Genomic DNA, 17,233 nt, shown 5'->3' with positions numbered 1-17,233 from the left:
GTAAACTTATTAGGAATATTAATTATGGATTTATTTACACTAGAGTTGATACTTTCCTGAAAAACGCGTACCATATTTTTTGTAAAAGCAATTTAAAATGCATTATATGAGACAATTTATTTATTAATACTATGGATAATTTATATACCTTATAAAGATGCCATAATCAGTTTCTGATTTTTATAATCAAATTATCTTATACTATATACTAAGCTGAAAACAAAACTATCCTAACTGAATAATGCTACCCAAATTAATGTGAATTTATACAAACTACTTTGGGTAATAAAAATGTATGGGGGAGGAAAGTGAGCAAAATGGGGAGGGTGCCCAATGGGCTATGGTGGAGGACGATGGATGCCTTGGTGATGTGTCTGTGGTGGTAACTATATCTGAAGGGTTTGATCCTGTGCCTCTAAATCAGTGTTAGAAACCAATATTACCTCAATAAAAAATAATGTGGAATTCTTTTAACCCAAGCTGGCCTTACGTCCTGATCCTTTAAGACTGTCTCCTTTTTTTTTTTTTTTTAATAGAGGCATGTTTTATTTATTTGTTTGTTTGTTTTTTGTTTCTTTGTTTTGTTTATATATGCACTGGGTACAGTCAGAAGCACGGGAGGGTGAGAGAATCCACCAGAGCCAGAGTGGGAAGCAGAGCAGGCAGAAGGACCGAAGTACACTGCTGAGGGGAGCAGCGGGCTGCAGGGGAGGTCTGCGCGCCATGTGGGACCCTCCTCAGGTGGCCGGGGAGCAGCCGGGGATCGAACCGGCGCCGCAGAGGCTGCGGGCAGCTTCGCAACCCAGCGCTCAACCGCTGCGCCACCGGGGAGGCCCAAGACTGTCTCCTTTTATACACAATTGGTTGGACGATGGTAAGAAAAATTTCCCGGGTTGTCCCAGAACAAGATTTGTCCTTTATATGACTGAGCTACACAGGTCACTGAGCCTGTTCAAGTGAATACAAACATGTTTCTAACGAGAAATCCTCTTAAAACAGGAAATATGAGTCTTATCCTCTCTTAATGAGTCTACCAAACTTGTAACTGACAGAGCTTCTTACAAGAAGCTTAAACCATAAGATGGTCTAAGCAATAGAATGGTGGTGAGATGCTAAACTCTAATCACAGTGGAGTTTCTCCAGGGATTTTTTTTTTTGCAATGAGATTTATTTTATGTGAAAAGGAGAATAAAGACTACTATCCAGGAGTCCAACTGCCTCCTGTGGATGAATCTAATTAGACCAAAGAATTTATTAAAGAATGAGCTAAGGATCTCACCATTAGAATCAAATAATGATTATTAAAAGTAGACATTCCTGGGCCAAATCTGATGACCAGGAAGTGAATTTAATTTTAATAAGAACTTCAGATGGTCTTATGTATTCTTTCAATGACCAGGGCTAAAAGGTAGGTGTCTCAGAAGGCCTTTCGATTCTGATGATGGCCCATGATTGGATGTGAAATGACAGGCCTAAAGACAACTTGGGGGTAGGAGTTTGAGAGATCAGAATTGTTCTATAAAATAAAGTAAGAGGAAAATGAAATTCTGTGAACACTGTGGTAAAAGGAATCTGAAAGGATAAAGAAGAAAAATAGAAAGGAGTCATCAAGATGGCCAGACCTTGAAGAATACTGGTACATTAAGCGCTGAGAAATCTCAAATGGTATGGTAGTTGAAAGGGCTTTAAAAGAACAGGTATATCTAATATTAAGTAAAAGGTTTTTGTTCTAAATGAAATCTAATTTCCCTTTGTCTCTTCAGGCCCCAAGTAGAATCTGCTATACCTGCAGAGGCTTTTATGACTGAGTTTTTCTTTGGGGAAATCAAGGGAAGAGGCTGAATTCACACAATACAGAATAGAGACAGCATAAAAAGACAGTGAAAAAATTTCTAAGTGACAGAAAAGAACAAATACACAAAACATTACCAGAAGCAGGGACTTAATCACAAGGACATCTGTTCTTGAGAAGTTATAGAATCCTTAAAGTTGGATTGGGGACTTTCTATAAGTATTGGCATGGAAACTTGATCAATCTTTATTTCAATTTCAAAAGCCAAGTGCTGACAGCTGACATATGGGTTATATGATCTTTTCCTCCTTCTATTTTCCAACAAAACAAAACAAACAACCCTCTGTATTTTCAAACTCTTGGGCTTTAAAAAAATCTCTGAAAATTTTATTTATTTTGAGCTCTTCTAAGACATTTTCTCCTAAGCAAATGTTATATATTACATATATCTTTAAAGGTGCAGAACTTTCCATTAGATGATTTTTAAACTGAGGGTCACACAAAACAATAGAATGGCCTATTTTTTTCTGGAGCTAAGTGGAGCCCTTACAAGTATAAAAAGGAATACACTTTCCAAAAACAAGCAAAATATTAACTTTCAATAATAGAGGCAGGCACACAGACACTGCACAGCATATTTAAGCCAGTTCTACTGTTTATTTCCCTCGCCCCTTTTATCAGGAGACTAATTTGTTGATTTTTAATTAGAGATTTGCTTGCAAACTGTGAAAAAAGCATATACTTTTTCATTCAAATACTAAAATATACGGTGGTAAAGTTGCTTTGGGTTTTAGCTTTTTGAACATGAGAATGGAGTAAACCTCAGAGAATAGTTGATGAAGGAGAGTTGGAAATTGAGAAGTTGCAAAATCTTATTCTGTCTCAAAGTTGCTCTGTTAACATTTAATAATTAGCTTCCATATGCCTCAGCTGACCCACTGTGACTTGGGAATAGGAACAAATGCAGTCTATGAGGACAATGAAAATTTAGTGACCTTTACCTTGAAAAGGAACATACCCCTAGGTCTTTTCCCCCAAAAAGACTTGTTTATATAGAACCCAGGTTTCCCCTACATCGTATCTCTAAGGAGAATCGTGTTTCCTGTATATTTCCTTTAACTAAAGTTCCTTAAGCTAAAATTCCCACTCTCTCACTTGGTCATTTTCAGTAAAGAAAAAGACTAGTTATCCCTTAAGGACAGAATGAAAAGTAAAATCAACTGAGACCGTGATGCTATGCACTAAATGAGGCTCTCCCCCAGTTGAGTGTTTCATCAACTGTGACTGACATACTTTTAAAAACTTCCACTTGCCTGTATCCCTGCCTACCACCGTGTCTGGTACAGGATGGTGGACACATAAAGGTTGAATAAACACACATTGGTACATGGATTGCTTGCTGCTAGGACCTACGAGGAAAGCTGTGGGTGCAATTTTCTCACCTTCTGATTCACAAAAATGACCCAGAGGATTTTCAACTAAGTTTTCGTGATGATCTCATGAAGATTAGACTGGGAAGCAGGAAACTCCGAATATAAGCTGTCTATGGAGGCCTGCTTTTCTTCATCTGTAAAATGAGCACATTGAATTAGATGCTCCTTAAGATTTCTGAAGCTCCACAATTCAATGATTCTCTGAGTCCCCCTTGTGCTCACGGCCAAGTAAGTTATTTTCTTTTTATGCTTTTCAAAAGCACAACCACCAAGAAGTGTGAGCTCTGAAAATAATAGTAAATCCCCAGGACTCAAAGGCATATCTGTGAAATTAATAATTATCAGGGAATTAGGAATTAAACTTTTGTGGAAATGTCATAGGTTTTATAAGACTCCCTATCACTGATTGAACTAGTGATGATGACAAAGTAAAATAGCTCCCTAATGTCCAGAACTGGCAAGATCCAAGGCTGAAGAATCCATATGACCTAAAAATATGTGAACTTCCCCCTAAAGTCCCAGTAATAAAATTTAAATATTTTAAGGTATCACTATCTTGTGATAGTAATAGTCCTTGAAGGCTGACTGGAGAAATGTTGCCACTTTGGATGAAACTCATAGCCTTTCAAGTTTTATTTAAAGTCCTAAACTATGCACTAGTTCTATTATGCACATTGAAACAGATGTTATGCATCATTCCATTCAGCACCAGGCAGCATTCAGTAGCGTGGTATATTAAGATAATAACTGTGAAATACAGGAGATTAGGGGCTCATACACGCTCTGATCTGGTGCAGGAGCAAAATGCCAATCAGCTGATTAATTTATATTTTGTGCACAACTTTTATATATTAATCTACTTTATAGAGCTTGTTACTATCAAATGTTGACACTTTTAAGAAGCAAAGCCACAAATACATTACTCTATGATAGCTCCCAAAAGAGTGTCGTGGATTTTTGAAAAGTATTTTCAACCATAATGAAAGCAGCAAGTAAGATTGGATTTCCGTCTGAATGTCAAAATTTCATATGTTGCTAATTTTTATTTCTGCTGCCCAAAGAAAATCGCACTAGGTCCGAGCTTTGTTTTAAAGCAGTAATGTACAGACTGAGCAAAGGAGCCTCTCAAGGAGGAGAGTGACATTAAGGAGAAGCCAATGAACTCTCAGGGTTTCATTCTCTCCCCACTCCCTCCTTCCTTCTTCCAGCCCACCCCTGCATCCCTGAAACTCCCCCAAAGGGGGTGATTGGGGAGAGCTATATAATCTGTTCTTTGGGGAGACAGAAACCTTCCTATCTTACTTTATTCAATCTTGTGTTAACACATCATTTTTTTCAACATTTGGAAACTTTAGAAGAAATGGTGACTTATCAAATAAACAATGATTATACTTCTACTGCCTCTCCCTCTTAACCATCTAGATGACATTTGGGGAACTTCCCCACTTTCCACAAGCATCAAACACAGTGTCCTTTGTACAAGTCATGCCCTGTCCATATCAGTAAAATTTCCAATGTAAAAACCATCTCACATATTCCCTCACATTTTCCTCTGTCTCTGAGCATTGGAGACAAATCCCTGATGGGTTTCCTCTGCACCTCACCTCTCACCATCTACCATCATCTCATTGATGCAGTGATGTGCTTTCACTTCAGGTTGTCTACAAAGGACATCATTTTCCCTCCTTCCTGCCCATCCATGCTGGTGCACGTGTGTTTGGTGTGGGAACCAGGAGTTGATTTATTGCCAAAAAATGACTTCTATCATTACAAATATTAGTTAAGCAAGATTAAACTAACATATTTTTGTCACCTACATTTTGTGGAAGGACTGGGCAGCATGATTGTTTCCGAAACAATAAAGCCCTTTCTAATTTAGAAAATATAATGTACAAAGTTATAACTGTGATGTTTATAGACTTCCAAAAATTACACTGCCTTCTCTTTAAGTAATTATGTAATGATTTGTGGTATCTTTATTAAAATAATTATATTTTGGTAATATTTCTTTTCAGAAGTTGCTCCACTGCTATTTATTTTGGATGGATGTGATCTAATAACTAAAGAAAATAAGTTGCTACAGATTACCCTATTTTGAAATAATGTAATTTCTGTATACTAAATAATGAATATTAGCTTTTATTCACTGGACATTTTTATATTTTATAATACTATTTATAGTGTTAGAAAGGTTTCATTTTTGTAAGTTTCTCATTCGTCCAATTTATTCTAATTGGCTGCCTCTAAGAAGCTTTGTGACTTAGTCAGTTCAAGCTGCTGTAACAGATTACCATAAACTGGGGAGTTTAAGACAACACATTTGTTTCTCATATTTCTGAAGCCCAGAATCAAGGTGCTGGTTGACCTGCTGTCTGGTGAGGGCTATCTTCCTGGTTTGCAGATGACTGCCTTCTTGCTGTATGTCACTGGGCAGATGATCTCTCTCTTGTCTTTTCTTGTAAGGGCACTAATCCCATTAGAGGGTTGCACCCTTATCACCTAATTACCTCTGAAAGGACCCATCTTCAATACCACCCCATCAGGATGATGGCTTCAACCTATGAATTTGGGGGGAACACATTTAACGTTTTAAAAACTGGTCAAGAGGTGGCAGTGAAAGTCCCAGTGTTTTATGGTTTGAGCAGAGGTAGAACAAAGACTTGGAAGTGAGTAGTCTGGACCCCTCCACTCAGCCAATTTGCCTTGTAAGATTTTGGGAGAATCCTGTATATAACAGAACTGAAATCAGGGCCTGTTAGAAGAGAAAACATAGCTAGTCTTCCTAACTGAGAATACACTGATCTCTGAGGATGGCAGTGCCGGGGAGTATGTGAGAAGGGGCTGGATGGTAAGGGCTGGAATGGAGGCATACAGAAAATGTCTGTCTCCTGCTTCCTACATGTGAAACATGGAACAGTTCAAAGAAGGTTGACACTTGATCTTTTTCACTTCCTTAAGCCAGAAGTTCTGAACCAGGGGATGAGGTGAATGTCACATGTATTGGGGAAATTTTCACAATGCAGTTAGAAGCCTGCCCCAGGGTAGACTTACTAAATCAAATCTATTGGGCCAGTACCTTTGGATTCTGAAAAAGTATCTCTAATAGTTTAAATTTACACAGTTGTTTGAAAACCAATACCCTAAATTGATAAATTAATATTCCCTCAGTTATGCAGGAGTTCTAAGATCTCGAAAGACTGGAAATTCTTCCTGAGTTAGGCCTTCGAAAGGGATATTTGACTTAAGACCTTTTTCTATTTAGCTCTTTTTTTAGAGGATGTAGGAAAGGCACAAATTATAAAACTTAAATTCCCAGCAAAGAAAGCCTGATGAGGAGGATAATCAAGGCCCTCTGGGACTTTACTGTAGAGAGATGGGAGATGCTTCACTGCCAGTTAGGGCTTTTGTGCCAGATGACACAGTATCAATATTGCCATTAGCTGATGCAACAGAAAGGCTTAAATATTGGTTGTCAGAGAAGCATGAACGGCTAAATGAATGCACCCTGTTGGCCTAGTAAAAATTTAGATATGAGAAAAATTTACTGTGTATCAGTCTTAACCATCATTCAGTTCTTACACAGTTTTTTGCATGTAATATGCATTCAGCAAAAATAGTTTGGATTTTTGGGCCTCCCTGTGGCCCAGGGGGTTAAGCACTGCACTATGGGGCAATCTGAAGCCTCTGTAGCATGAGTTCAATCCCCTGCCAGCCAGGGAGCAACACACATGGCGCAGCAGATCTCTCCTGACTAGCCCACTGCTCCCCTCAGCAGTGTGTTTCAGTCAGTCTGCCTGTTCTGTTCCCCACTGTCTCTGGTGAATCCTCTCGTCCCCCACATCTCTGGCCTGTACCCCAGCTCTTGTATTCATGAATAAATAAATCTTTAAAAATATAGTTTGGATTTTTGTTGAACAGATGTAAACTCTTATATATCTCCCACTTACTCTTGAACACCTTTTTCTGTATTTAAAACTAAAGAATGTTCTTTTAAAATTGTATCTTCTTGCCCACAATTATTCTAAAACGCCATTGAGTGTTGATTATCCATTATGATGATATTATCTTTCTTAAGTATCAGGGTGGGAGAGCAGTGCATTATTTGACAGCTGAAGGACCATCATCAGTGAATGTGATCTAATGACAAAGATAAACACCATCTTTGTGGTTCCTTCTTCTCTATGCTCTGTACTCAGGATGTTCAAAGGTAAATCTGACAATTGTCCAGCACAGAGAAATTAACTGATGTCCTGCTTAGAACGAAAAAGTTTTAAAATTGTGACTAAAAAACACTGACCATATTGTTATGAAATCTTTATAAGCATGTTATGTAAAAATAAATATTCTCTTAACTTCATTTTGTAAATGAAATCCGTATTTTCCTAAATTGTAAAGAAAAGCTAGAGGTATTCTAAGTAAATTTTGAAAGCAAGCATTCTTTAGATAGTCTTACAGTATTTAAAGCAACCTAATATTGGTGTATGTTAATTTCTTACATAACTAAGTAAGTGGATGGTCATTTCCCCCTTAAATATTTGTAAAACATATACTATTTATGCAACCAAATAAAAATGCTTAAAATCACCACTTAAGTATACTGAGGAAATACATAATCATGTGGATATAAAAATAAACAATCTTTTCATATTCAAGATGTGAATATGTATTCAGAACATTATTTAAGAGCAGGAAGAAAAAGTTAGTGGGAACTCTCAAATCTGTAAATCTATACATTTGCTATAGATTACAAATGAAAGTGCACTGCTTTTAGAAAAGAATTGATGAAGCCACTTCTCAATATATTTGTATAGTAAATTTTGATTCAGAACCCTGTATTTTTATTTTTATTAGGACAGGGAGAAAAGCCTGGTCAAACTGTAAATCTTACGCCTTCTGCTTATGCTGGACTCATCATCAGTCTCTGTGTGAAGACAGAAGATATTTCCCTTAGCTTATAAATCATGCATATAGTAATTACTAGATTATTAATAATTTTATTTCCTTTAAAAGTAACTGGGTTACACTGATACCCTTATTAAATGTTTGGCTATGTCTTTAACATTTTCGAAAACAAGACAAAAACAAAAACATTTTCCCCTGAATAAACTTATCCAATAAATAAATTAGTAAATAGGATACCTCAATTTTATATGTTTGAGTAAGAAATGCCATAAATCAAAATGTTAAATGTTGATTTTAAAATGCTTTGAATAGATTTTAAATAGGTTAATTTCAAATGCTGAATTCATTATTAATTTTACATATGAGCTATTTTAAGAATCCTAAGTGCAAACCAATTACTTTCCTATTTCAAATTGTAGTGTAAAAAAAAAAGCTTGAGGATTGAATTACCAAAAGCAAGGCTTTAAGTGACATAATTAGGCAAAAATATTAAACATATCGAGACTGTAAGATAAAATATAGTGTTATTTATAATACTGAACAATATTCAGAGGCCTGACATGATAATACTCTAAAGTTTAATGATTATTACGGGGTTTTCATGTTATCCTCCTTGTATGAGAAATTTAAAATCAGTGGGTCTTTTAGATAAAGTCTTACTACATGAAATTTATATAAGAAAAGGGCTTGATTCTCACTTTGGATAACTTTCCAACCATGATGATGTTAGTACACATGCAATCATTGTGAGAAAAAATACAAATTAGAAAAAAATAAATCTTCCATATCACCAAAGAAGAGAACATAGTTAATTCCATTTGTCTATCATTTCATAGTCATGTATTTTCTCATCTGAGTTTAACATAACCCCACAAAACTGGTATTTTCATTTCCATTCCACAGATGAAGAAATAGGTTCTGAGAGGTCAACTGACCTTGTCTCAGGTTACACAGAACAATGGGGGAACAGAACTAGAATCCAGTTGTGAAGTAAATATTTACTTTATGAAATGCTTTGGCTGAAAACCTTTCATGAGGCAAACTCTTGCCTTTTAGACTCCCTTTCTTTGGCCCCTGAGCAGGGTCTTCTCTGTAAATGGCTGTAAAAGGACGTCCAGATGGGCAGGGGTGTGGCCCACGGAGTGGTCATGCACATGTATTCTTGCACGTCTTCTCCCTCATCTTGCAACACCTCTTAAGCACTAGCTATATTCAAATCCCTGTGGTGGGTGCTGTGGGGAATACCAAGTACATGAAACACAGGACCTGTCACCACTGAGCCAACCCACGACAGCTAAACACACCCCCAGAAAGCACTGTCTTCACAGCATGTCTAAGGAACTCTGACCAAGTTTTCTGTGTCCCTTGAAGGCCCTGCTGAAATGTCAACAAATGCACCACTCATCTGGATTCCAGAAAGACAGAATTCTCCCAGAGAACATAGTACTTGAAGAGACACACTTCATTACAAAGCATCTCTCATTGTGCCTGTGATAAGCAGGTTCTCAGGAGGCAAACAGACCCAAACTGCCCATCCTCACAATTCCTTCTGGACACCCTCAGGGAGGACAGGCACATCTTGCATCCTTTGCTTTTTTTTTTTTTTTCCCAACAGTATCTAATTGTTTGTTTATCATGAGAAACTATTCCTTAGCCAAAATATTGATGTTTCATAGTTCAGGAACACAAGTCAGGGGCAATCTTCCATGAAGTCAAGCCAAAGAAATTCTTTATGTTTCAAGACCACTTTGCACTCTAGATACCAGCCTTCCTCATCTCCTCAAAATCTTCCATGGAATCATAAATTCTGTAGAAATCTGCGTATGCCTTCATTCTTGGTTCAGCCACAGCAAACTTAGAGGAAAACTGCAAGCCCCAAGGATACAATGAATGTTTCAACAATATGAAATCACAGATGTTTGGCCAGAAGGCCTGGCATCTGAGATTTCAGCAAAGCACTGAAGTCCTGGTAGTTATTCTCTTCAGCAGGGAGCCCTTCGAACTTGTTGCCCAGCTGCCATTGTTCTTATTACTACCCTGTTTCCAATAAAAAACCTACATGCAGCAAGGACCCCCAACCACAGTTTGACTATAGCAATGTCCAAAATCTGTTTGATCTGTTCACATTTTTTAGATTGTGGGCTTGGAAAAAAAAATGCCTTTGGAACTGAATTGAATTCAAAACGAGAACTGATGTTAGCCCACATGCTGGCATATTTGCCACATGAGTACTGGCCAGATATCCCTACTCCTCCTGGCCATGAGCAGTCGTCATCATCACACTTGCCCTCTGACTAAGCAACAAGGAAGTACGTGTGGAACTGCCTGTTTCCTCCAAGCAGATGGCTCCTCGTTTTTCACAACAGAGATTGTAAAATCAGTAAGATATTTTAAGAAGTAGATGATTAAACACATCAGCTTGTTTGCTTAAGAATGCTAAATGAATAACCCATTACAGCTGGCACCTGAGTACCACTTTCTTCCAGGTGTGGGGTGAAATGCTCATTTTTGATCCAGCAAGCCTAAGGGTGTGGTATGTGTTAGGACCACACCAAGTCAGATCTTTCTCTCTCTTCCCTTTGCTCTCTTTAAGTGAGTTGAGCCTGCTGCTACGAGCTATGGTTCTTTCGGGAGTAGGAACCAGAATGGCTGCTTGCTAGGAACCTGGTGAGACTTGAGACACAGCAATTCAAACTAGCATCCTACTGTTGCAGTTTTTGTAATGGAAGAAAAGTGGTTAGTTTCTGAATTTTTTTTATAAATATGATTTTTAATATATTCATTATCTTTTAAAAGATACACTGCTGTGAGTATGTTGCTCCTTCATTCCTTTGTTCAGGAAACCCTGCTAGGAAAATTCTTTCTCATTAGCCTACATCAGAAATTGTCTTACTTTCTGTTCTCTTCCCAAGGTCTAGAATAATTCCAGGTATATAGTGGAATCCTAACACATTCTTCAAAGAATGAATTACACACAGAGACAGGATACCTGCATTTCACTCCACCAGGAGTTCTTACAATAATGATTATCAGCATAAAGACCTTCCTCTTTGATGATATCTATCTGCTAACTAATTCTTTTCTGAGTTTAATCAGACAGACCCTAAGAATTGACACAGCTTCGTAGCAATTTAGTTAACTGACCGCCAAGTGTTGACTGAAATCCTCTTACATGCAATTCTCAGACATAGGCAATTGGGTCATTAAAGAACATGTAAGCTGCAGTCCCTGTTTTCAAAAAGTTGCTATACAAATAAGAACTTACCAGTTGCCACAAAGTGCAAAGTGATCACTGAACTCACTTACGACCTACGACTATTATACACAATCCCAAGAAGGACTGCAAGACTCTTTATTTTTTTAAAGATTTATTTATTTATACACACAAGAACTGGGGTACAGGCCAGAGTTGTGGGTGGGGGTGAGAGGATTCACTAGAGACAGAATGGGGAACAGAACAGGTAGATCTACTGAAATATAAATACACTGCTGAGGGGAGCAGCGGGCAAGTCAGGAGAGGTCTCCTGCGCCATGAGGGCAGCTTCCCCGCCGGGGATTGAACTGGTGCTGCAGTGGCTGTGGATAGCTTCATAGATTGTGTCTTAACACCTTGCGCCACCAGGGAGGCCCAGGAGGAATCTTTTTAAATAGTTTTATGAAGCACTAAGGCCAAGGAGGTGGTGGGCAAAAGGAACTCAAAGAGATAAGAAGAAGATGATGATTGCAGAAGTTAGATGACTTGGGTCTTGAAGCCTAGGTGCAGGATGATAGAAAGGGCATAACAAGAATGCAGGTGTGTGTGTGTTAGCAGGTGAGGGAGAATGGTGTGAATAGTCAACTGAATCAATATTTATTTATTGCATGCATACTATGTGTCAGACATTGTGATAGAAACTAGAAGTACAATGGTGAACAAGACTGATACGGTCCCTGACTCACTGGGTGGGAGATACAGACAAGTAAACAGATAATTACAATACAGTATGATAAGTGCTGTGATAGGGATAAGTCCAGGTGTTATGAGAAGAGCACAGAATGGACCCAAGCCAGACATGATGGGGGATGGGCGAAAACAGATGTCAAACTGACACTTGAGTCCAAGTAGGAATTAGGTGAAATTCTGTAGGTAGGGAACACAGCACCTATTCTAGCAAGCAAGTTTGGTGACCATGATCTGAAGTTTGCTATTTGTTGTAATACAGGAGTAAAGAAAGTTAAAAGACAAGGATGGGGAAGGAAGTAATGACTGGATTTCACAATCTTTTTGTACTTCACATTAAGGAGTTTGGATTTTATCCTAAGAACAGTGGTAACCACACAAGAATTTTAAGCAAGGGAATGAAACAGATTTGTATTTTGGTAGATAAATATCTACAGGATAAGGTGGTCCTTAGAAAAGAAATTGCAATAAGAAAAGAAAGGTAACATGTGGCCAGGTTCTTGAGTATATTCCTAACACAATGCAAGAACTAAATGATAATTTCATGAATGAATGAACTGATCAGCCAACTGGTCCATCATTCAGCACACGACCACTTGAGGTGAAAGATGGAGTTGTCTTTGTAAATATGAGTGTCACCGTGAATGCATATTCTAATAGTGACATATCCTCAAGCCTTGAATCTCCTAAGACAAACGATAACAGCTGACAAACGAGCACAGTATAATAGACTGGAAATAGATTCAATGTTGAAGTCAAAACACCTAGGTGTGAGACCTAGATTTGTCATTTATTAATATTGAGATGCACCTTTATTTTTCTGACCTTCAGCTTCCATGCATTTCCGTTCTTTACAGGCAGCTATATAGCAGCACAGTCTATGTATACTTCTGTTTTCAGATGATGGTAGGAGCTGTGGTAGGATTTGCAGCCCAGTGGCATTTCTAAGTCACACATGGCAATGGAGTTGTGGTTTAATAGAAATGTAATTCGGAATCAAGTAGCCAGTATTGCACAAGTTTTGGGCAGGTAACTCTCTAACTCATCACGTGAGAGTAGCAGAGAGGTTGGGAGGATGGGAAGAGGCCTTCCGTTATTACTTTCTTTAAGGAGGATGTTGGGGGCAAAGATAGGCAGAGACAAATAATGTTCTTGAAGGCCACAGAGGTCAATGAGATGGCTTAGAGAACATTCACAGTCATTTAGGGATACAGTCTAGACTACAGTTCAGCTCTCCTACATTCAATTCTCTTTTCACAACTCCATCCCCTCAACTTAATCAAAAGTCCAACCAAAGAGAGAAGTTGGCTTGAAACTTTGTGGCTGTAGCTGACAGTCCATAGCTAGATGACCTGATAGAAAGAGAAGGCAAAAAGGGAACCACAGGGACTCCCTGGTGGCACAGGCAGTTGAGCGCTGCACTGTGGAGCTGTCCACAGCCTCCGCAGTGTGGGTTCGATCCTGGCTGGTGATCCTGGCCAGCCGGCGAGAATCCCACATGGCGCAGCAGAACTCTCCTGTCAAGCACGCTGCTCCCCTCAGCAGTGTATTTCAGTCTGCCTATTCTGTTCCCCACTCTGTCTCTGGTGGATCCTCTCACCCTCCCGCGCATCTGGCCTGTACCCCAGTTCTTATATAAATAAATAACAGAAACATCAATTCCAAAGAGCACCTGCACACCTATGTTTATAGCAGCACTGTTTACAATAGCTAAGCTTTGGAAACAACCCAAATGCCCAAAAATAGATGACTGGATCAAGAAGATGTGGTACATATACACCATGGAATATTACTCAGCATTCAAAAAAGATAAACACATGCAATTTGCAGCAACATGGATGGAGCTGGAAGGGATCATGCTCAGCGAAATAAGCCAGAAAGAAAAAGAAAAATACCGGATGGTCTCACTCATAGCAGGAATCTAGAAAATTTAAATAAGGGACCAGGAAAAAGAATAACTATAAGAAAGAAAATATTAACATAAACAAACAACTGTGTACCAGAGACACTCTATGGGGGATGGGGGGTGGGGAAAGGAGGGATTGGGGTCAAAATAAGGGGGTTGTAATTGTATGGGGAATATAAAAATAAAATCTAAATTAAAAAAAAAAATAGGAACCACAGCCGGGACAGCTATGTTCTGGGATCTGGTTATTTAGAAAAAGAAGCTGTGAACTATGGGGGTGGGGTCTGCTGGTGGTGGTAGGGAAAAGCAGCATGAATCATAAGATACATAGATCCAGCTGTGTTAACTGAAGAATAAAGGCAGAGAAGAAAATGCTGCAGGGGAAGATTAAGTCTGGGGGAAGGTCTTGAAGAAGAGCTAGTGAACCAATTCAAGAGACCAAGTTTCATGTGCTGCGGTGTGAGGAAAACAAGGCTATCCTGGGTTCCTCAGTACTTCGTATCAGAGGACGTGGTCAGAAAGTGTCTGTGTTTTTTAGGCACTGTAGACACTTGAATTTTCCTCCAGCATCATTTTTCACATCCTCTCCCTGCAACACACTCACACAACCCTATTCCATCAAGGCTGCATGTGGCTTTATTTCTCATAAAAGACTGACATCAGGGCAAGATCAAGAAGAAATTCACTAAAATTACAGCTTCCTAAAGAAATAATTTTCAACTTGTGGCCTTGAGTCCTCATATTTCCAAATCTCTTTTTTCTAAACTTCATCTTTTGTCTATTTACTAGATCAGTATACAGACTCTGGTTGGTAGTGAGTCAGTATCATTTTTATGAAGTAAAATTTGATTAAATTATTTTTTGCTGTCTATTATCATAGATTTAGTCCTCAGCCCTAAAGATGGACCTTAAGATGCTAATAGAACAATAATACCAACAAAAAGGTCACTTTCAGTATTTCCAAGAAATTTCAACGCAGATAACAGTAAAATCAAGTTGACTAGATACTTCATACTCTCCAATGATCCCCCAGTTGGGGTTCACTGTCACAGGCATCGTACTTTGTCTACACATCTGTAATAGCCAATATAAACAGCTAAAGCAGAAACCAGAGTCCCTTTATCAAAGTAGAAATCCCCAGGTCTTCTGTGCTCTAAAACATTTCATCATCCACATTGTTCAATTGAGTCTTTTACTACGAATGATTTTAGGCTCTGATGCAAGGCAGGAATTCAAAGCATGCATTCGAGTACTTAATAGTGTTAACTTCTGGTGCCCGCAGATATCAGCTTCACTCAACAATCAAATAATCTTGCAAAATAAAGAAAATTCATAAGCAAATGAAATGTAGCATGGAATTCTTCAGGACTGCAAGCAAAGCATGGTCTTGCTGTTCCTGACAAGTAATAAAAGAGCTGCCTATTTACAGACCTGTTAAAAATGTTACAGTAAATAAAGAAAATTAAAAAAAGACTGGAGGTGCTTTCAGATGGAAGGATCACCCTAATATTTACATTCAAACATGTTATTTGGCTACTTTAAACTCAAACACGTCCCAAGGTAATTTTAAATATAACATATCTGATTGTGACAAAGAAAAACAGTCCTTGTTTTTCTTTCTTTCTTTCTAACTGGTGAGCATAAATTTAAATGCTTCCTACCTGGAAATATGGATGGTCTCTTTTTCGGGCGCCTCAGATGAATGGGTTCCAAATTTTTAATGTTTCTTTGAAGTCTTCCTCGAATGTCATTTCCTATGAGAAGTTCAGGTGGCAGGCTACTCCGTCGCGATGATTTGTAATCATTTTGAGATGAATTTAGTTTGTTCTTCGTTCTGGAATATAAATTGCTGTCATCAACTGCCATCATTGGATAGTCATTAGAGAATCTTAACAAAAATCAGAAAAGCCAAACCCAGAGGCAGGCACCACTGCGTCTCCGCCCCAGATTCAGATGTTCTCATGCTTTTCCCCACACTTGTTTGGGAAGCTTAGCAAGTTGATAGGCATGGACAGAAGCAGGTGTAGGATTACTAGTTAGCCCCTCCTTTCAACAGTTAGTAGCACAGGGTAGGAGAAATCCAAAAAAAAAAAAAAAAAAAAAAAAAGTCACTAGGTGCAGGAGACTGAGAATCTGAACAGATGTGGCACATGGGCCCAAGTCCTTGTAGACGGTAATAAAAGTGGTTGGTAGGTCGCTGTGTGAAATTCCTGTTTCATTGGCACCATGCCATAAAGCAGACACCACCTACTATTTCAGAATAAATGCCGATGCAAATTGCTAGTCTAATTTTTCTTATTTCTCAAACTTAGAAATTTTAAAAAGTTTTGGGGAAACATTTTCACATTCTCTCCTACCTTTTGGTTTCAAACTACATACACAGAACAAACATCCGTCTTTATTAAATTCCTTATCTGGCAGGCAGCCAACTGGAAATTGGCTAGAAGAGGAGATGAGAGATGGTTGATGATGATCAGGAAGGAACCCACTGTGGGTGTGTGTCAAGCAGCAGTGCCGGGAACCCAGCTCTGGACCGCCCCACCCCTTCCATCCTGCGCTCTACCTGGCAGATGGCTTCCCTAAAATTCAGCTGTCTGGCAGAGAAGTCAGAGGTCTTGCAAACAAGCTGTGACCATAGAAGTGATGATGGCCTCTACTCAACAAATGGAAAATAATATCCTTTCAGGGATTCTGCCTTGTTATTAACTGAAAGAGTCAACTGGTTTGATGGTCAGAGAAAAATCAGCATTTATTAGAATCCTGCTTGACCTGTCACATATTTTCTTTCTTTCTCTTCCAGATTTTACATTTTTTGTGTTCTTTGTTCTCTTCCCCCTGCCCTACTTATGTAAATGTTCTGCACTCTTTTCTTTAATTGAATGTGCAGAAATCATAATTCTTTCATCCTCAGCCATGCCCCAGGGCTTTGTCTCTCCCCTTGTTTCTCTCTCTCTTTCCCTCTCTCCCCCCCTTTCTCTCTCTCCTCTCTCTCTCTCTTTCTCTCACCTCTATTGTGTCCTGTCTGGTTGCTATGTGAGTCAAAAGATAAAGAAGGTAAGATCTCCTTTGCTCTTCTCTGTGTCTGGGTCAGTACATCTATACCAATATAAAAGATTTAGATTCTTTCAAAAAATCTGGTCTTGGGGGCCTCCCTGGTGGCACAGAGGTTGAGTGCTGGGTTGCGAAGCTGCCCACAGCCTCTGCAATGCCAGTTCGATCCCCAGCTGCTCCCCGGCCACCAGAGGAGGGTCCCACATGGC

At 38.8% G+C, this 17,233-nt stretch overlaps 1 protein-coding gene across 1 annotated transcript in view; it reads right to left on the bottom strand.

Annotated features, from left to right (window-relative positions):
• The window catches only part of FRY (FRY microtubule binding protein), a 386,045-nt gene that overhangs the window by 298,017 nt on the left and 70,795 nt on the right, over nucleotides 1–17,233 (bottom strand). The window contains exon 2 of the mRNA XM_054701594.1: nucleotides 15,635–15,807. The gene's annotated coding sequence lies outside the window, so the exon portion shown is untranslated. The remainder of the gene's footprint in view (nucleotides 1–15,634; nucleotides 15,808–17,233) is intronic.

This window comes from Talpa occidentalis, unplaced genomic scaffold, assembly GCF_014898055.3.
Source record: "Talpa occidentalis isolate TD23 unplaced genomic scaffold, MPIMG_talOcc4v2.1 talOcc4.5, whole genome shotgun sequence".
Classification (NCBI taxonomy): Eukaryota; Metazoa; Chordata; class Mammalia; order Eulipotyphla; family Talpidae; genus Talpa; species Talpa occidentalis.
The sequence above is the reverse complement of the archived record's forward strand: the minus strand, read 5'-3'. Positions and strand labels throughout refer to the sequence as shown.